Genomic DNA, 16,646 nt, shown 5'->3' with positions numbered 1-16,646 from the left:
ATTTTAACAGTTAGTTGTTTAGTAAATTTGATTGATGCTAAGTGATGTTTTTTTTAATGTCTACTCTCTTGGAAACTTTTTAATATAAATAAAATTCAATAAAATGGTTTTACTGCTATCTATGATTTTTCCTACAAAGTTTCATAGTTATAGTTGTATAAAATTAACTAGATGACACTTTTTAAAGCTTATAAAAATTTTGATAGATGGCAGTAGATTTGAAATGTGACTGCAAAGAGTTTCGTAAAAGTGTGTCACTAGTGGTTGCGCGGTAATCGACTTTTTACACGCCGGTAATGGTTCGAGTATGGTATCTTAGGAACTGAATACTACCACTGTGCATTAGAATCCGCAGCTAGAAGCACGGCCGATATCTCGTTGAGAGAGGTCAGAGAAGTGGTCATTTGTGATTTGCGTTTATTTAAGTGTGAGCACATTTGCTCGTCGATCTACGTTAGCATTCGTATATTGGGTAAGTTCTCACCTAGACATATTCTCGTCTAACTCACATTAGTTTTTTTATTTATATTTTTTAAAAGAATATGTGTATTGTGCAACGGCTGATTGTGGGATAGTAATACTTGATGCCGGAGATTTAATAACGTAGTGGCCTTCCTGGCATTTGAACTGGGTACCGGCATGTTAATTAAAATAATTTTTCATAATTTTTTTGCTTTAATTTTTGTAAGAACGCTTTTATACGATGAATTATATTATTCGTTGTAACATTCTAATCTTTCAATTTTCTCATCAATATTGTATTATTTATGTATTTATAACGAATTACGGTTCAATTAACTGCTCTCAAGCAGTGGGCGAAACCCGGGAATCTATACGGTATCTGCATTTTTCACTTGTTTCTAACTACCTGCGCCTCGATTTTTAAGCCTGAGAGTGTGTGATAATTCTAATTCTACGATGAAGAAAATTCTCGTTTTTTTTTATCATCATGCCCCAGGGAATTTTATGTTTAGAATTAACTACGTGTAAACAATATTTAATATATTAAATATTTTTATATCAAAGCACTAACGGAAATAAAGCACCGAGAATATTTCACTTAATATGGGAAAACGTATGTATAGGCTATCTACAAGGATAACCCATGTGAATTATAGTTATTGTCGACAATAAACAAGGCCTAAAAAAAAGTTCTCCTGCTCCGATACAAGTCTAGTCGATTTCATAGATCAGCCACATAAGTGAAATATTTTTGAGACACTGTATATGTAAATAAACGAGTACACAATTTTATTGCTGGCAATAAATAAACCCGGGGAAGATTTTTGTGGAAAGTGAAAATTAATATAAAATGTTATTGCGAACACTTAGAGGCGAAAGTGTTGTATAACTTATACATATAGTTGTACTCAAGCTTTGAAAAGAATTAATTCAATCCATAAAATCCAAGATCAGCCTAGTAGTCATGTTTTAAAAAGTTGTATGTAGATTACAATAACGTAATTTCCACGTTACTTTCTTGCTTAATTTAAATTGTAAGTAGTTTTTTTTCCTTCTCTGTTTGTGTTCATCGCGCATAATTGTATTTTGTGGTAACGCGACCTCTAAAATTGTTTAGGTACTTTTGTGTTACGTACTCGCGTGACCTAATTCAAGGTCAGCCGGTTCCTAATGTTGAGTTCTCGTCGCTTGCGTACACTTGGCACTAGAAACTGAGATGAATATCTTTTAACGACGTCGATGGTAGCTTCTGAAATACATGTCACCAAATCGTCAGCGTTCGTGTGTTTATTGCTACCAAAAATAAAATCTAACTGTTTTGTTGTGCCGATGAGGTTTGTGTTGTACAGCCTCTTCTATTCTGGCAGGGTGAAGGTGGGTGATTTTGATGGTGGGGGGGGGGGTGAGAACTATTACAAATAATAGCCTTTACTATTCTGTAGAGTTGTGGGGGTAGGGGAAGAACTCTTAATACTACAGCCATTTTCTCTTTTCTGCGAAAATATAAACTTACATGTTGCCTGGTATGATATATGGCTATCAGTGTCGGAAGCTAGGTATGGAAATTAGTTTAATTTTTAAACTGGTTTCTTTTGGTTAACTGGGCTTTCAACCAATGCTGTTGCTTAAGGGCGTTGACTGGTTGCCAAGAACTCCAGTATAATATGAAAAATTGCCTATCTAAATGCACGGATGTATGACAAGTAGCATCATCTGAATTTTCAGGCGAATTTGGCCGTATAATCCACCTTTGTCCCTCCAGGCTAATGACTTACCTTGTCGACCCTCGTCAACACAGCTGGGCGCTTCACTGATGGGGATTATCGTAATCCCTTGTTTGAAAAGAGGAAAGGAAGCATCTCATGCTGCTTGTCCTGGGGCGAGTCAAGGTGTTATGGGGAGCTCAGGATTAACAAATTGTGGAATTTGTGAATTCAATAATTTAATTCAATAAGTTATAGATATCAAAATGCTACACAGAATTTAAAAATAAATACTTTGATATTGCGAACTCAGCAAAGTGGTACATATAATTAAGTTTTCACAGTACCATGTGTGTTTATTTTCTCTTGCTTGTATGATAAACTTCTCCGTTGAACATGCCTGTAAAAGACGTCGTACACATTCTATGTGCGACATCATTTGAAACTAGAAGGTCTTTTAAAAATAACACCGAAATTTCGCGCAGCGACATTTAGGCCCTACATAGTCTGCCTGCCGATGTTGCAGTAAAATAAATCATAAATAGTAATGGAAGGCAGGGCCGGCGCGTCCATATAGGCGAACTAAGCAACCGCCTAGGGCGCCAAGTAGCTGGGGGCGGCGCAGCACAACACATAACAGCGGATATATGTTTAACGATTATTGAAACTAGATGAAAATGGATTTTTGTAACAGTTTGGAATGTTTATAATGATATAAGTAATTACTTAAATTCCACGGTGACCTGTTTATGATTTGAAATAAGTAAAAAAGTAAAAAAAAAACACAAGCCTGCTTACATTTGATTGTTGACAAAATCTTAGGCTTGCGTGATTTATTTTGAGGCAAGGAAAAATTTTTTGGGGTGTTCTGGGGGGGGGGGGGCATTAAGGTTTTTCGCCTAGGGCGCCAATTGACCTTGCACCGGCCCTGATGGAAGGCAACGTCTACGTGTATTTATTTATGTAGGGCCTATATCTACGCGTATCTACAATTCACCTTCGGTATTTCTAGAATTACTGAGTGTCTCCGTGTATAGGTATATCTGACAAAAACAAGTTATTGTTTGAACGCAGAATCAAGGCTTGATCCCTGTGCGTAGGTAGTCGGGAAGCTTTCAAAGTCACGTGGAGTACACATTTGTACCACAAAAAAAAAAATTAAAGAATGGGGTTGGGATATTTCAATTTATAAATGCATCACAGTTGCTTATAGTAAAAGCGTCGTTTTTAAGGCCACGCTAATTGAACTTTTTAATTAGCAGTTTTGTCGTTTATGTAAAACCTAAAGAAAATTGCCTACATGAAAAGTTTATTCAATTAGTGGGGGTTTTCTTTCGGTCGCCATTCGATTTATATGAATAATGTAGTTGCCTTGAGTAAGATATACCTAGGTTTTTTTTTGCTTTGTGGCATAATTAATTTTGTATGTCTTGCTATGATGTGTGATATCCACTTTATCAGTTTTTATGTCACGCAGGTGGCATGGATTTATCACCTAATTTCCTTTCTGGTTTCTTAGCATCTTTAGCATTTGACCAATCATACTGCAGTTCTCTATCTAAGGCGCTTCCGTGATCCCTATAATACTGTACTCGTACTTTTAACAAAATGCAATACATGTCAAATTTTCAGCGTCTGTGAGATTGAAAGTAATTAATGTGGCATTAAGGTATGTCAATATTAAATTACCACATATAATTATGTAATATTTGGTGTAATACACAACAAAAAATTATTGAAAATAATTTTGAATTTTATTTGACTTTAATTGTGAATATGTCGCATGACTGTGGTATTAGTTGTTTATAGGTGCCGCAATGTAACCTCAACTTTTTTGTAAGATCTACTTCTGGCTTAGATCTACTTTAATGCGTATTTTGCATCTTCCGATTGAAAACATTTTCTTGTGGTAGTCACATGGCATTTCCTGCATGGCAATACTATTGTTAACGTTTGGCGGAATTATACATCATTGGCCTGAAAAAATATCTAAACCAGAAGCAGATATACCACAAAGGCTGAAATTGCCATGTGGTATGTAAAGCGTGAGTGAATATTCCGCCACTGGATTTTTATAAGTTATTACTGGTGAAATAATCGTGTGTGTAAATAAATATTCAAACACTTCCCCTATTTGTTTAGTCCGTAGGCTGACTTTGTAGAGGGAATGAGGATGGCTTAGTAATGAAACAACATAACCTGACATTAAACACTCCCATCATGCTCATGCATGTCTCACGAGAAACTCGAACCCATTACCCCACCCTCCGCAAGCTGGTGAGTCTTCTACAGCGAAACGTATTTCAGCACTGTAATGATCCTTCTGACACTAGCAGAGATGACTAAAAGATCCGTAATTTTCTGTACCTGAACCAAAATCTACTTCGTACAAATTCCCACCAAACGTCACTTTAGATGAGCACGTACGTACTGTGCTGTAAATGTTATATTATTTACTATATTTTTTCATAACTGGTCATCCAGACATTTTTCGTAAGCCTATCTGTAAATAATAAGCTTGTGTAAGTATCGTTTAAGAATAAAAGTAAAGATCAGTACTTAACTAGTCCCTATATATATATATATATCCCTATATATATATATATATATATATATATATATATATATAATACTTGAATAGTTGAAGTCGTTTACGTTTTATTGCACATTATAGGCAATTAACTTCCGAAATTTCGATTTGAATTCGAAGTGAAGACATTGAAAAATGAAGCATTCCTTTAATCCACAGTCAAGTGAATGACAACGTAGTTTGTTTGGTTACATCTTGTTGTTGTATGTACTTGAACGTGGGGAAGGATACAAATGGGCAGGGACGCACTAACTTTCTTGAAGACTTACGACGAGCGTGCTACATATCAATATCCTACTATTAAAACGGCATTGTTCATGTTATAATTTGCTATTTGAATTTGGAAAAACATTGTTTTCTAACTTTACGTGACAAATGAGACTTCTGTTAATCCAATAATGAGTGTATTAAATTAGTGAAAATACACAAATTAAGTGAGGAATTTTTTTGTCTCGTGAAAAACAGTTTAAAATATTTAATACAATAATTTATTCAGAAATGAGCTGCCCTAAAATTCTATACGGACGGAATTGCGATTATGCAATAGCACGGTGCATTTCAAAACCACATATAATAAATATGGGCAACTGTGTTATCATTGAATGGTTCAGGAGAGTAAAAAAATAATTTGCAAGCTGAATAAAATGTACAGTATGCAGCACACATGTAATCATTCCAATATTATTTTAACCTTTTATCATGATTATAATTTCACAAATATATAAATATATATATAATTATGTAATGCTAATAAATTTGCATTTATACTGATATTGCAGATACACACATTTATTATACGAGCATACTTCAAAACGGTTTCGAAGGTCACCATAATGAACAAGAAATTTCTTCGCTAGTAAATTTCCATTTCGGTGAAATTCTTATGCCTTCGAAACAAAATTAAATACGCCAACGTATTACTAAGTGTGTTAAAGTAATTTTTAATTTTTTTTCATTAATTTTTCTGTTAAAAAAAATTACTGTTCATTCCTGCAAGAAACATAAATCCTTTCTCTTACCACAGACATAATCTGAAACACTTGCACGACCTAAGACAAATCTTTGTACCTAGTAATCGTTCTTCCGAAGTCGGCAAAGCCTGAAGAAATCTACTTATAATTTATATAAGCAAATAAATTATTATTTTACATGTGATTTAGAAGTCATTACGTTAGTGTGTAGTTATTATTAATTCAGCAACAAGCCACAACATGTTGAAAATTGTTTTTCACAGAATTTTTTTTTACAGAAGCTGATCAGAGAATATGCGATGTAAAAAGGAAAGAGAGAGAAACACGTATGCTTTTAAATTGCGTTATTATTTACTTTATCTGTTGATAACCTTTTTTAGGCATTCGAAAACAAACATACCTACAATATCTACAATAGGCCTACATATCTGTACATACAGTACACGCATATCTAAGCTACACATTACCTCCCAAATCACATCAAATACTTTTTGTTCTTGTTTTATGTTTGTCAAGCTGTTTCTTCTTTGCATCTTGAATGTATGGCGGATCTTTGATGCTCAGCCCTCGAGCTCTACGCGAATCTATTATTTCAGGCAGAAGACACTCCTTGTAAAATGTCTGAAGTTTTGGAAGCATTTTACTCAACCAAAATTCTCTACTTATTCTGACTTCGTCGATCAGTAAACCTGTAAAATAATCCATATTTTTAATATGAAGATGACTTGTGTTATGAGTGCAACTGAAACATACACGGGACTTGCAATTTATCAGAATAATAGCTGTTAATTGTGATTAACCAAAAAAATTCAAATATAATAATTTCATACTATATATTGGCCTACTATAAATTGGGTAAGCACCTCTTTACATCATGGGTAAGCACTATTATTTATAGATTAAGAAATATAAATTAAAGTTTAAGTGAGTTGTTTTATTATTTGTATGGCGTTATGTCCAAAAGACTTCACTGAATCAAGATTCCCCATTGCATCAAACATTCAAAGAACGTATTATTTGTATAGTTTAATAACTTTTGTCTGATTAGATATTCACTTATTTTAATAATAATAATGTTTGTGATTAGTTTCGTGAAGTAAATGCAACATTAATTCAAATACGTATAACAACTCGCGTATAAATTATATAACTATAACTTGTTCTACGTCCTCAGATATATTATGCTAATGTGTGTATTTAATGTAGGCATGTGTGTATTCAGTAGCGTAAACTTATATTGCCGAAATGAAGAGCGATGCGACGCACATATGGTCCCGGTCCTACATTTTACTGTACACTATAATTCTACACTCTTCGCAATGCTGCAAAATATTTACAGCAATATAAGTTATCGTATATTAATATATATATTTATAATATACAGACAACTGGAGCAATGAAACATATACGTTTAACGTTTAATTTCGTATGGGTATACTTTTTTCCGCCTTTTTTAAAATATGAACGCAACTGAGCGTAATAAATAATTACGTAGTTTTCTGGCTGATTTACCAACAATACTTGCTTTGCGCAAATAAGGTGAAATCATTCAAACATTGCAAAATAGATTTCTCACTGACACTACAATAACAGTTATGTATATGTTGTCCGATAACACGCAGGCCCAATGTATTAATGGTTTGTAAGCAATTTTTTTATTTGTCTGTACGCTCTCGCCGAGATTGCGTGCGTAATCACACTTAATCTGCTAAATATAATAAATATTTCATTTCTTAATAAGTATACGAATTCGATAGAGATATTTTAATGAATACTACTTACTATGTTGAAGTTTGGAAAAAATATCCTACTTTACCGGTTCCTGGTTAAAAGCTATGACTATTATTATTTTTTTTTTTCAGATATTGAACATTTTGTTTACCATTATATGATACATGTTTTCAATCATATTTAAGTCTGCGACGTGTAGATAAAGCAGTTAACGAATGTTATGCTGAAGTTGTAATAACTTTGGCTATTCATTATAACTGGTTTATAATCAGTGTCACACAAATTGCACACATAGTAAATGACATAATTTTATTTGCATCGTCAGTAACATGGTAATATACACTTATAATTTGGTGGCCCACACTGAGGTGATATGGTATACCAGTTTGCAAAATCTGTTTTAGGGTCTAGGATTCAAACTGAGTATTTATCAAGAACGAAGAGGGAAAACATACCAGAGTTTCGATGCCGTGGTGAGTCACGACCTACGAACTGTAAACAGCTCCAGGAAGGCATTAGTACCGCCCCCCTCCAGGCACCAAGGCAGCTACCTGACAGCTTGCCTCCATTCCTGCCCCCCTCACCCTGCTAGCCATCGCTCATCTGAGATATTTGCCCCTGCCAAATTATTTCAATACAACAAATATAATATTATAGCTTTCCTATTACAGATAGAGACATTTGGTCTGAAACTTTTTTAATCTAAATAATTTGCAGAATATGACTTAATATTCATTTTATATATAAAACGGGCAGCCTGTTTACAATAGAGTATTGAAAAATGAACAAGTCATTTAAAAACTATGTGAAAATATTATTAAAATATTGGGTATTAACGCAAGTGTATACCTGCATTATCTGCGTTTTGGTTTTTATTTCACCTTTTTATCTTATTTAGTGCCTACATAAAACGTAATTTAGTTAACATTGATTTTCCTATACTGGCAAGATGCCAGCGCCCAACCATCCAACAGCCTTAATTATATGTAGGCCTCGGTTGAGTTTGGAGATTGTGTTAATGCTTGGGTTTACCCTGATAGGACGAATTTTGCAAGTGTATTGCTAGTAGAATTCACAGGAAACCTTACAAACATAATGCGACATGCGGAGATCGCGTATACAGTTACGGTAACAGTAACGTTTACAGTATTGAGATTTTCTTAAAGTTAAATTTCTTTAGGTGCGTTATGAAAAAAATGAGATTGAATTTTTACAATGTGCGCGCACCGTCAACGAAATTTACACGGGATGAAAAAAAAGCAACATACAAATAGAAGGCTACATAAAAATAAAAAAATAATTATGTGATTTTAAATCTTATTCATCAATGTTATTGAATACGGGTCCATATCATTAAAACATTTATTTATTTTGAATATTAGTGATATAAATTTTATCTATAAACTTTTTCAAGTGTGTATATATAAGTGAGGTTATGTATCAGTATGTATAAGTTTTTGCAAAATAAATTATAATTGATTTCATTATTGTTTAATAAATAATTAAAATTATAAAATTAGAATAAACATTTGGCATATTATTGATTTTCATTATTTATTTAAAAAACTCTATTATATTAAATACAATTTATTTTATATTAGTGTTTATATTAATATTGCATACTGAGTATTTATTGGAATTATACACTACCAACCGGAGTTATATTACTTCAACGCTTTTATTATTTTAATTATTTGTAATCAAAATTGAAGATAGTAATTATAACCTAACGTGCATGCATACATACTCACCTTTTTTGTTTTTAATTGTGAGGTTTGGAAACTCTGACAAAATTATTTGCCTTTAGGCCCTTGGTTTTTCTCAATGACCCTGATCGTGTTCAAAGGTTTGTTCGTCATCCTCTTAACTGGTTGACGAACGATCATGCATTCCTTGATACCACTGTATCCGTCAGTCAAAATCTATATAAATAAAAATGTAAATTATTGTTCGTTCAAAGTCTTTAATCTTTTAAAAGTTTTTCACAGATTGCTTTGAAATTTTGACAGAACGTTGCATTTGAATAAGCGCGTTTTTTATATACCAACTAGCTGCCCGACCCGGCTTCGCACGGCTATACTAATGGAAAAAAATTAAGCCACATATTCCATTTACAGTAATGGTAAATAAAAAAAAATTCAGTGAAAATTTATTACATTGCTGTATAATGTACCGGAGAGAAAATGAATAGTACCGATGGTTTCCCGACTCGTGCACGCAACGTACAACTGATGTACCCATACTTCGCTACGGCAGTCTACAGGCAGATCACTCTTGCGCCGCTCATTATACATGCCCCTCCTTGTGGGTACACCACTGCCGCGCGATGCCCGTTGCCATGGAGACGCAGAAGGCATGAACAATGCAAAAACCTGTTCTCATGCAGACAAAGTACCCACTGTTGCCTGGTTTTAACCACTCATGGGATCTAATTTTCGGAAAATGTCATCCTGCGTAAGATAAGGAACATTACTGTGAAGTTTCAAGTCTGTAAAATATATATACTTGAAAAAAAAAGCGTAATAAAAACAAATTAAAAACAGAGAGAGGAAAAAAAACAATAGTTTAGGTTTGCGATTTAAAGTAATAAAAAATATTTAAATACTAATTGAACTCTTATGAGGGTACTGATTGCTTCGTTGTTAATATCACACGGGTGTTTTTTACTTGTATGGGAAAACAAAGAATGATAAGGCATACAGTGCGTGGCAACAATGTTAAATAGGCAATAGGAAATAAACTTCTAGCGCCTGCGGCATTGTTAAAACACACTTCGTACGTGTACTGCATGTTGTATCTAACCCCCTCCAACGCATTTGATTCTAAATTGGACTTTTAGTAAGGATCCCTAATGTTATTGATAATATAATATAGCTTATAGTCTTCCTCGATAAATGTACTATCCAACACTGAAATAATTTTTCAAATCGGACCAGTGGTTCCTGAAATTAGCGCGTTCAAACAAACAAACAAACTCTTCAGATTTATAATATTAGTATAGATGTCGCACCTGTTACAGGTAAAAATATAAAGGTATAGAGAGGTGAAAAAATATATACGAATGTTTTTGTTCTTCTGTTTTGTAAAGATAAATATATGGGTAGGAAGCTATAGACATAGAGATATAAAGATATAGAGAGAATCGTATATAGATAAATATAGTGAAATTTATAGAGTAACATGCATGAGAGAGTGATGCTTTGTATATATGTGTTTCTCCTTTAAACAAATATCAAAATCAAATTGAAATATGCATAGCAACTCATGTTAGTTAGTATTACGTATTTAAACTCGATGTGCGGAAGAATACTAAGATAAAGTTGGCTCTGAAACGTAAATGTCAGATAATCGATGTGATTTGGTACGTAAACCACATAAAAATCCTCATCGCCTATGTATGTGTAAAACGAGCACTAAACAAATCTACGGATGTGCTCCCCCCCCCCCCCCCCCCCCTCATCTTTCCTACCATCAACTTCGCGTTTTGTCAACCCGGTTTTGTCAACCCGGTTTTGTCTAGCCTGGTTTTGTTACACTGGCCTTGTTCCTGTGGGCCTTTTGCAACTTCTGCCCCCAAACCACCTGGCGGAAACTAGGCGTTCTTGCTATCGGAACTGTAATCAAATCGTCACACTGGTTGCAGTAACTGTTACTGTACCGCGGTGCTAGACCTATACCTGCTCGGGAGGTGGCGTGGAAGATAGACGTAAAGTGCGATTGGTGGGGATCACGGATTGAAATATATGTACAACAAAGTACCGTGATTAGCAAAACAGTTTGTTATAACTATTATAGAAAAAAACTAAAAGTATAAAAAATTTAAAAGAATAAAATAACAAAACGATGATAAGTATTCAAGCGTTTTTATTTATCTTAATTTTTTTTTTGCTGTAATACACGCAGAATGTATGTTTACAAACTTTTTGGTTGAACATAATATTCCTTTAAATGTTTCGGATCACGCCGGCCCGTTATTCAGAAAAATGTTTTCAAATTCTGAAGTAGCAAAGAAATTTGGTTGCGCAAGAACAAAGTCGACGGCTATCGTGAAAGAAATGGCAACAGATGCAACTGATAAAATTGTTTGTTATTTAAAAACTGTGGCATTTTCAGTCGCGACCGACGGCAGCAATGACTCTGAATCCAAATTATATCCACTAGTAGTAAAATTTTGTGATGCAAGTTTGAAAATGATAGTGTCAAGGTTGCTTTCATTACCAGTACTCCAGGGAGATTCTACTGGAAGAAATATTGGGGGGTTAGTTATTTCAGAATTGTGACGTTTGAATATTCCGTTGGAAAATCTAATTGCGTTTTCTGCGGATAATGCCCCTGCAATGTTGGGACACAAAAACGGTGTTGCAGCAGTTTTAAAAGAGAGTCGGGCAGAACTTATTGTTGTAGGTTGTCCATGCCACCTTATCAATCTCGCCGCAGAGAAAGCAGCAGCTACTCTCCCGTGTCAAATTGAAGATGTTCTGTTTGATATCTATTATTTTCTGGAAAAAAGTGTGAAAAGAAAAGAAAAATTGCAGAAGTTCCAAGTATTGCACGGCAAAAAAGCAAGAAAGATATTGAAACACATATGTACAAGATGGTTGTCACTTGGCAAAAGCTTAGTTCGCTTACTTGAGCAATGGGAGCCACTGTTGAGTTTTTTTAATGATGAAGTATCTGTCCAGAAACAGCAGTCATCACTGATGACTTACAAAATTCCAAGTTGTGATTCAGGAAAGAGTACTTCTATATCGACACAAATTGTTCCAGTGAAATCTAAGTGTGCAACTTCTAGTGATTCATATGAGAGTGTGAAATCTGTATCAGGTACTCAACTGTTTTAAAAAAAAACGTGAAGTGAAGCAAGCAAGCTTTAGTAGCTTACAAGCTGCTGCAAAGAAGCAGAAACTGGATGGGACTGTACAAAAAAAGTGTACTTAATTCAATAATAGTGTTTCATCAGCAAAATCAATATTAAAAATTAAATGCAGCACTCTTTCACGCGAGGGAAAATTGTTCATGTTTTTGTCTACACCATCAAATAAAGCATTCTGTTTGTTTTTTGTTCATGTTACACCTACTTTCGACAATGTTAATGTATTGTTGCAGTCAGCATCACCACAAATACATATTTTGAGAAAGTTGCTTTGCGGCCTGTTGCAGGAACTGTATTCAAAATTTGTAAAACCGGTGACAATCAAGAATAAGCCACTACTTGAAGTCAGGTATCATCAACTTGAATGCAGAGACAATATTCAGAGTTAGTTATTCGTTGCCCTTTCTTCCAGAATTGTTGACTCACTGGCTGATACTGAGAAGCTTGAATTTTACACTGCAGTAAGGAAGTATTTCACAACTACCTGTGATTACATCCAACACAAATTTCCGTTGAAGAATGAAGTTGTTTAAAAACCAGAAATTGCAAATATTGATGATATTGAAAATGCTGCCTTTGCTAATGTTAGGTATTTCATTGTTATGTTTCCTTTTATATTGCCAGTGAAAGGGAATGAGACGGTTGACGCTGCAATGGATGAGCTGCACAAACCGTTTACTGCTCTGCAGCTAGAAGACATATCTTCTCTTGTGAGTACAGATGAGCGTGTTGATGTGAAATGGGCCACAATAGCTGGTGTGGTATTGTGGGCTTGGATACACTCCCAAAGTTTCACAGAGTAGCCAAAATAATGCTTTCAATACTGACTATCCCGCACAGCAATGCGGAGTGTGAGCGCGTGTTTAGTCTTGTGACAAAAAATAAGACAAAATTCAGGTCACAGCTTTCAGTCCAGTCCTTGGAAAGCATGCTTGTAATTAAGTGCAGCCAAACAGGAGTCTGTTATGAACAGCAGTTTTCTGAAGAATTCTTAAGAAGGGCCGAAAAAGCAAATGCAGCGTCTTTAAAAAAAGAATAATCTAGGCAATTGTGTGTGTGCAGAATTTTTGTTTTTCATTTTTTGTGTTTTTTTATACGTTTGTTTATTTGTGCTTACTTATAATTACTCAGTAATATCTGAAGAAAACATTCCTGACTCATTTGGTTAGTGTATTTATACATATCAGTTATATCCTATATTTAATTAAATGCAAATTAGGAATTTTGTTTACTGTATTCAAAAAAGTTAATATTTTTTCTGGCAAGTAGTTCTAATTAAATCCTTTGTGTATATGGAGCATGGAAGTTAACTGATATCAGTGTATATTGTAACAAATATACGCTCAGTTGATTTGTAGGGTACCACAAGGAACGAAGTTTTTTCTTTGATGTGATACTAAGCAAAAATGTTTCCATAATGGTAAATAATGTGCATTATTGTTGGTCTGCAATGTTAATGTATGTTAAAAAGATTACATAATTTCGATTACTAGAAAAAAATGTGATATGAAATTTTATTAATTTTTCAATTGCCGCGAGCAGTTTACGCGTGTTATATTATTTTTTATGTATTTTACTAATTGAGGGTTTCAAATGTTGGCAAGTCTGCTCATGTATGTCTGTAGAAGAAAACTACAAAAAACCCAAAAGACAAAAACAAAAACACAAATTAAGCAAAAAAAAAAAACTGCTGTTGTCAATAGGATATAAACACCACATAATATTCCATAACAGGAATATGGTCAACAAACAAAGAAAAACAATGAAAAATGGACTAACAGAACGAAAAAAAAAAAACCACAAATGACGACAGCACAAAAATATTGAACCCAAAAATATTCAGCACAACAGTTGAAACGAGACAAAAAAAAAAGACAAAACGAAAAGATGAAACAAACACAGTAGTTTTCCAAAACAGAAGAGAACGAAAAAAAACCCCACAAATGATGACAACACATCAAGTCATGCACTCCCATCGCACAAATCTTTCAAAGATAATATGAGTGTTATTGTGAACTGCCTGAAGAAATTCTTTTTATAAACCTAATAATGGAATAATAGAAAAAAAGATTGTGTGTGGTTGTTGGTGAAAAAAAAATAATAAAAAAATAATCATCCCGTGTGATATACGCACCCTAAAAAGTTACATTTTAATCAGACGTTTAATGCGATGGTGTAAAAAGGTTAACTGCAAACCGTTTCAACAGTTGCTGGGCAGCAACAGTTTTCTGTCGTTTTGTTTTCCAAAATTTGGCTTGGTTTAATCATATTACGTAGTTGAATGGAATTCCTGAAGTTCATTGTGGCTCGCTGCTACAAATAATTTCCAAAGTGAAATAGTCAGCTTTTATTACGTAATTAATTTTTGGAAATGTTAAGTGGTACAGATTTACAAACCATATATCAACAGCAATATGATGTAGCTAGTTGATACTTTTGTGGTTTATATAAGTGTAATACTCCCATTAATTTTATTTGATATTATAAATTTATGAGATATCAATGAATTTTTCGTATGTTTCAGTTTAAGATTTCATTAACTATTCGGTAATAAAAAACTTATAAGTGCTACTGCGTGGCCGAAAGTGACTGTTCAAAAGAAGCACCCGTTGTGAAAGGACGACCTGCTGAGTTTTTAAATAAATAATTCTGATGCAAGAATTTCATGTTCCAATGTATAAATGTCACACATATAGACAAAAATTATAAATTGGTCGCAATAAAACTTGACCACAAACATGAGTTACGGCCCGGGAGAAGGGCGGGAGGGCGTGTTTGTGTTTGTGTTTGTGTTTGTTTGTGTGTTTGTGTGTGTTGTTTGTCCGACGAGCGATGGTCGGTGGACCGGGAGAGTGCGGGCCACTGAACGAGTCTCCTCCAGGGACAAGGTGCGGCGTAGATTCGAGAGTTCTTGTTTTTTTTTGGTTTTTCATAAATGCTTTTTATTCAATGAGTATTATGGTTACAGAGGTCAGAAGGCCAATAATATATATACAATAGTAATAATAATACACACAAACCTTGCGAAGCAAACAAAACAGCAATTCCAGACGAAATTGTCTCTTCTTGCAGATGACAAAATGATACATGATAAAAAAACACCATAAGCAGACACAAAATACACGGGGAAAAGTAGAATAAAAGACGCTGCCTCGAAGGGCGTACTTTCGGGTCTCCGGCCTCCGAAGGGTCGGCGCTGACGCGGTGTTTGTTTCGGTTCTGGGGCCTGAAGCGTTTACGCCGACCGCGGTGAACTTGTCTCTGCCTCCGGAGGGCACGAGAATGCTTGAATCACTGAATCGCAAGTCCGTCCGTTATTTGCGTCGTCATCGTAGTGTAAAATTAACAATTATCATTTTAAATCGGTCATCAACGGAAACTCCCGCAGCGCAGTTTAATGTGGCCATTTTTTTTAAGTCCTTTTTTTTTTTTTAAATGTCTGATCGCGCAATCGCAGTCTTGTGGTCTTACCCTGAGTGTAGCCGGAGCAAGGACAAGAACAGTTCAAAGGACGTAACTGACGTCGTTCTTTTGAAGGGCGGGACATAGGATTGTCCAATTTGGACAATCGTCATCCAGTTATCAAAAGTGTTTTCCAGTAGGTAAATTTATGCAAAATCAGCGTGAGGTTTCACACGATATTTGGCTCATACCACTGGGCTTGTGCGGAAAGGTAGTTAAAACATGGTCAAAATCCATTCCTCAAATATATTTTTAGTAACACTTCCAAATGAGATGTTAAATAGCTCTAATTCCCTGGACATGAATAATAATTGAAAAAAAAAATCACAATATTACTTATGCTGAAAACCATAAAATACATTTATAATGGTAATAACTAGAATGTGGACGTCATATCCATGGGCGTTGACCCAGGGGGGGGGGGGGAGGGGGTTGGGAATTAAGAAGCCCCTCACTGAGGATGCCCGCTTACGCTTGTGAAAATCGTGTCTGTTAAACGGGATTGATAAACCTAAACGTGAAAACTTATGTTTTATGAGAACTTTGTGCATACATGTTTTAAAGTTTTCTGCTTATTGCATGCATATAGACCAAAATAAGGGCAATGTACAACATAAAGGCACTGTTTCCGAAATAACTTGTTGGTTGAAATCCACGCCCAAAACTTTCGGCCCGCCCCCCCTCTACCAGTGAAATTCTAAGGGCCCTCGTTGCGAATCCTACAAAATTGCTCCCCTGGTCACACCATTTTTATATTCTCAGCATACTACATCCACATTCCATCGACATCGATACATTGTATGGATAATTAATTCAGTCTATAAGAATCCTCCACAAGTCCACGAGAACGCCAT

The 16,646-nt window shown here is 34.8% G+C and overlaps 1 protein-coding gene across 2 annotated transcripts in view; it reads left to right on the top strand.

Annotated features, from left to right (window-relative positions):
- The first annotated feature begins 256 nt into the window (after positions 1-256).
- LOC134528254 (pyruvate carboxylase, mitochondrial) overlaps positions 257-16,646 on the top strand; it is a 113,000-nt gene continuing 96,610 nt past the window's right edge. The window contains exon 1 of one of the 2 annotated variants that reach the window (XM_063361710.1): positions 257-472. The gene's annotated coding sequence lies outside the window, so the exon portion shown is untranslated. The remainder of the gene's footprint in view (positions 473-16,646) is intronic. The other variant, XM_063361711.1, reaches the window with a different exon arrangement.

The sequence above is a fragment of the Bacillus rossius genome, chromosome 1 (assembly GCF_032445375.1).
Source record: "Bacillus rossius redtenbacheri isolate Brsri chromosome 1, Brsri_v3, whole genome shotgun sequence".
NCBI lineage: Eukaryota > Metazoa > Arthropoda > Insecta > Phasmatodea > Bacillidae > Bacillus > Bacillus rossius.
Note: the sequence above shows the minus strand (reverse complement) of the source record. Positions and strands in the feature narration are given on the sequence as shown.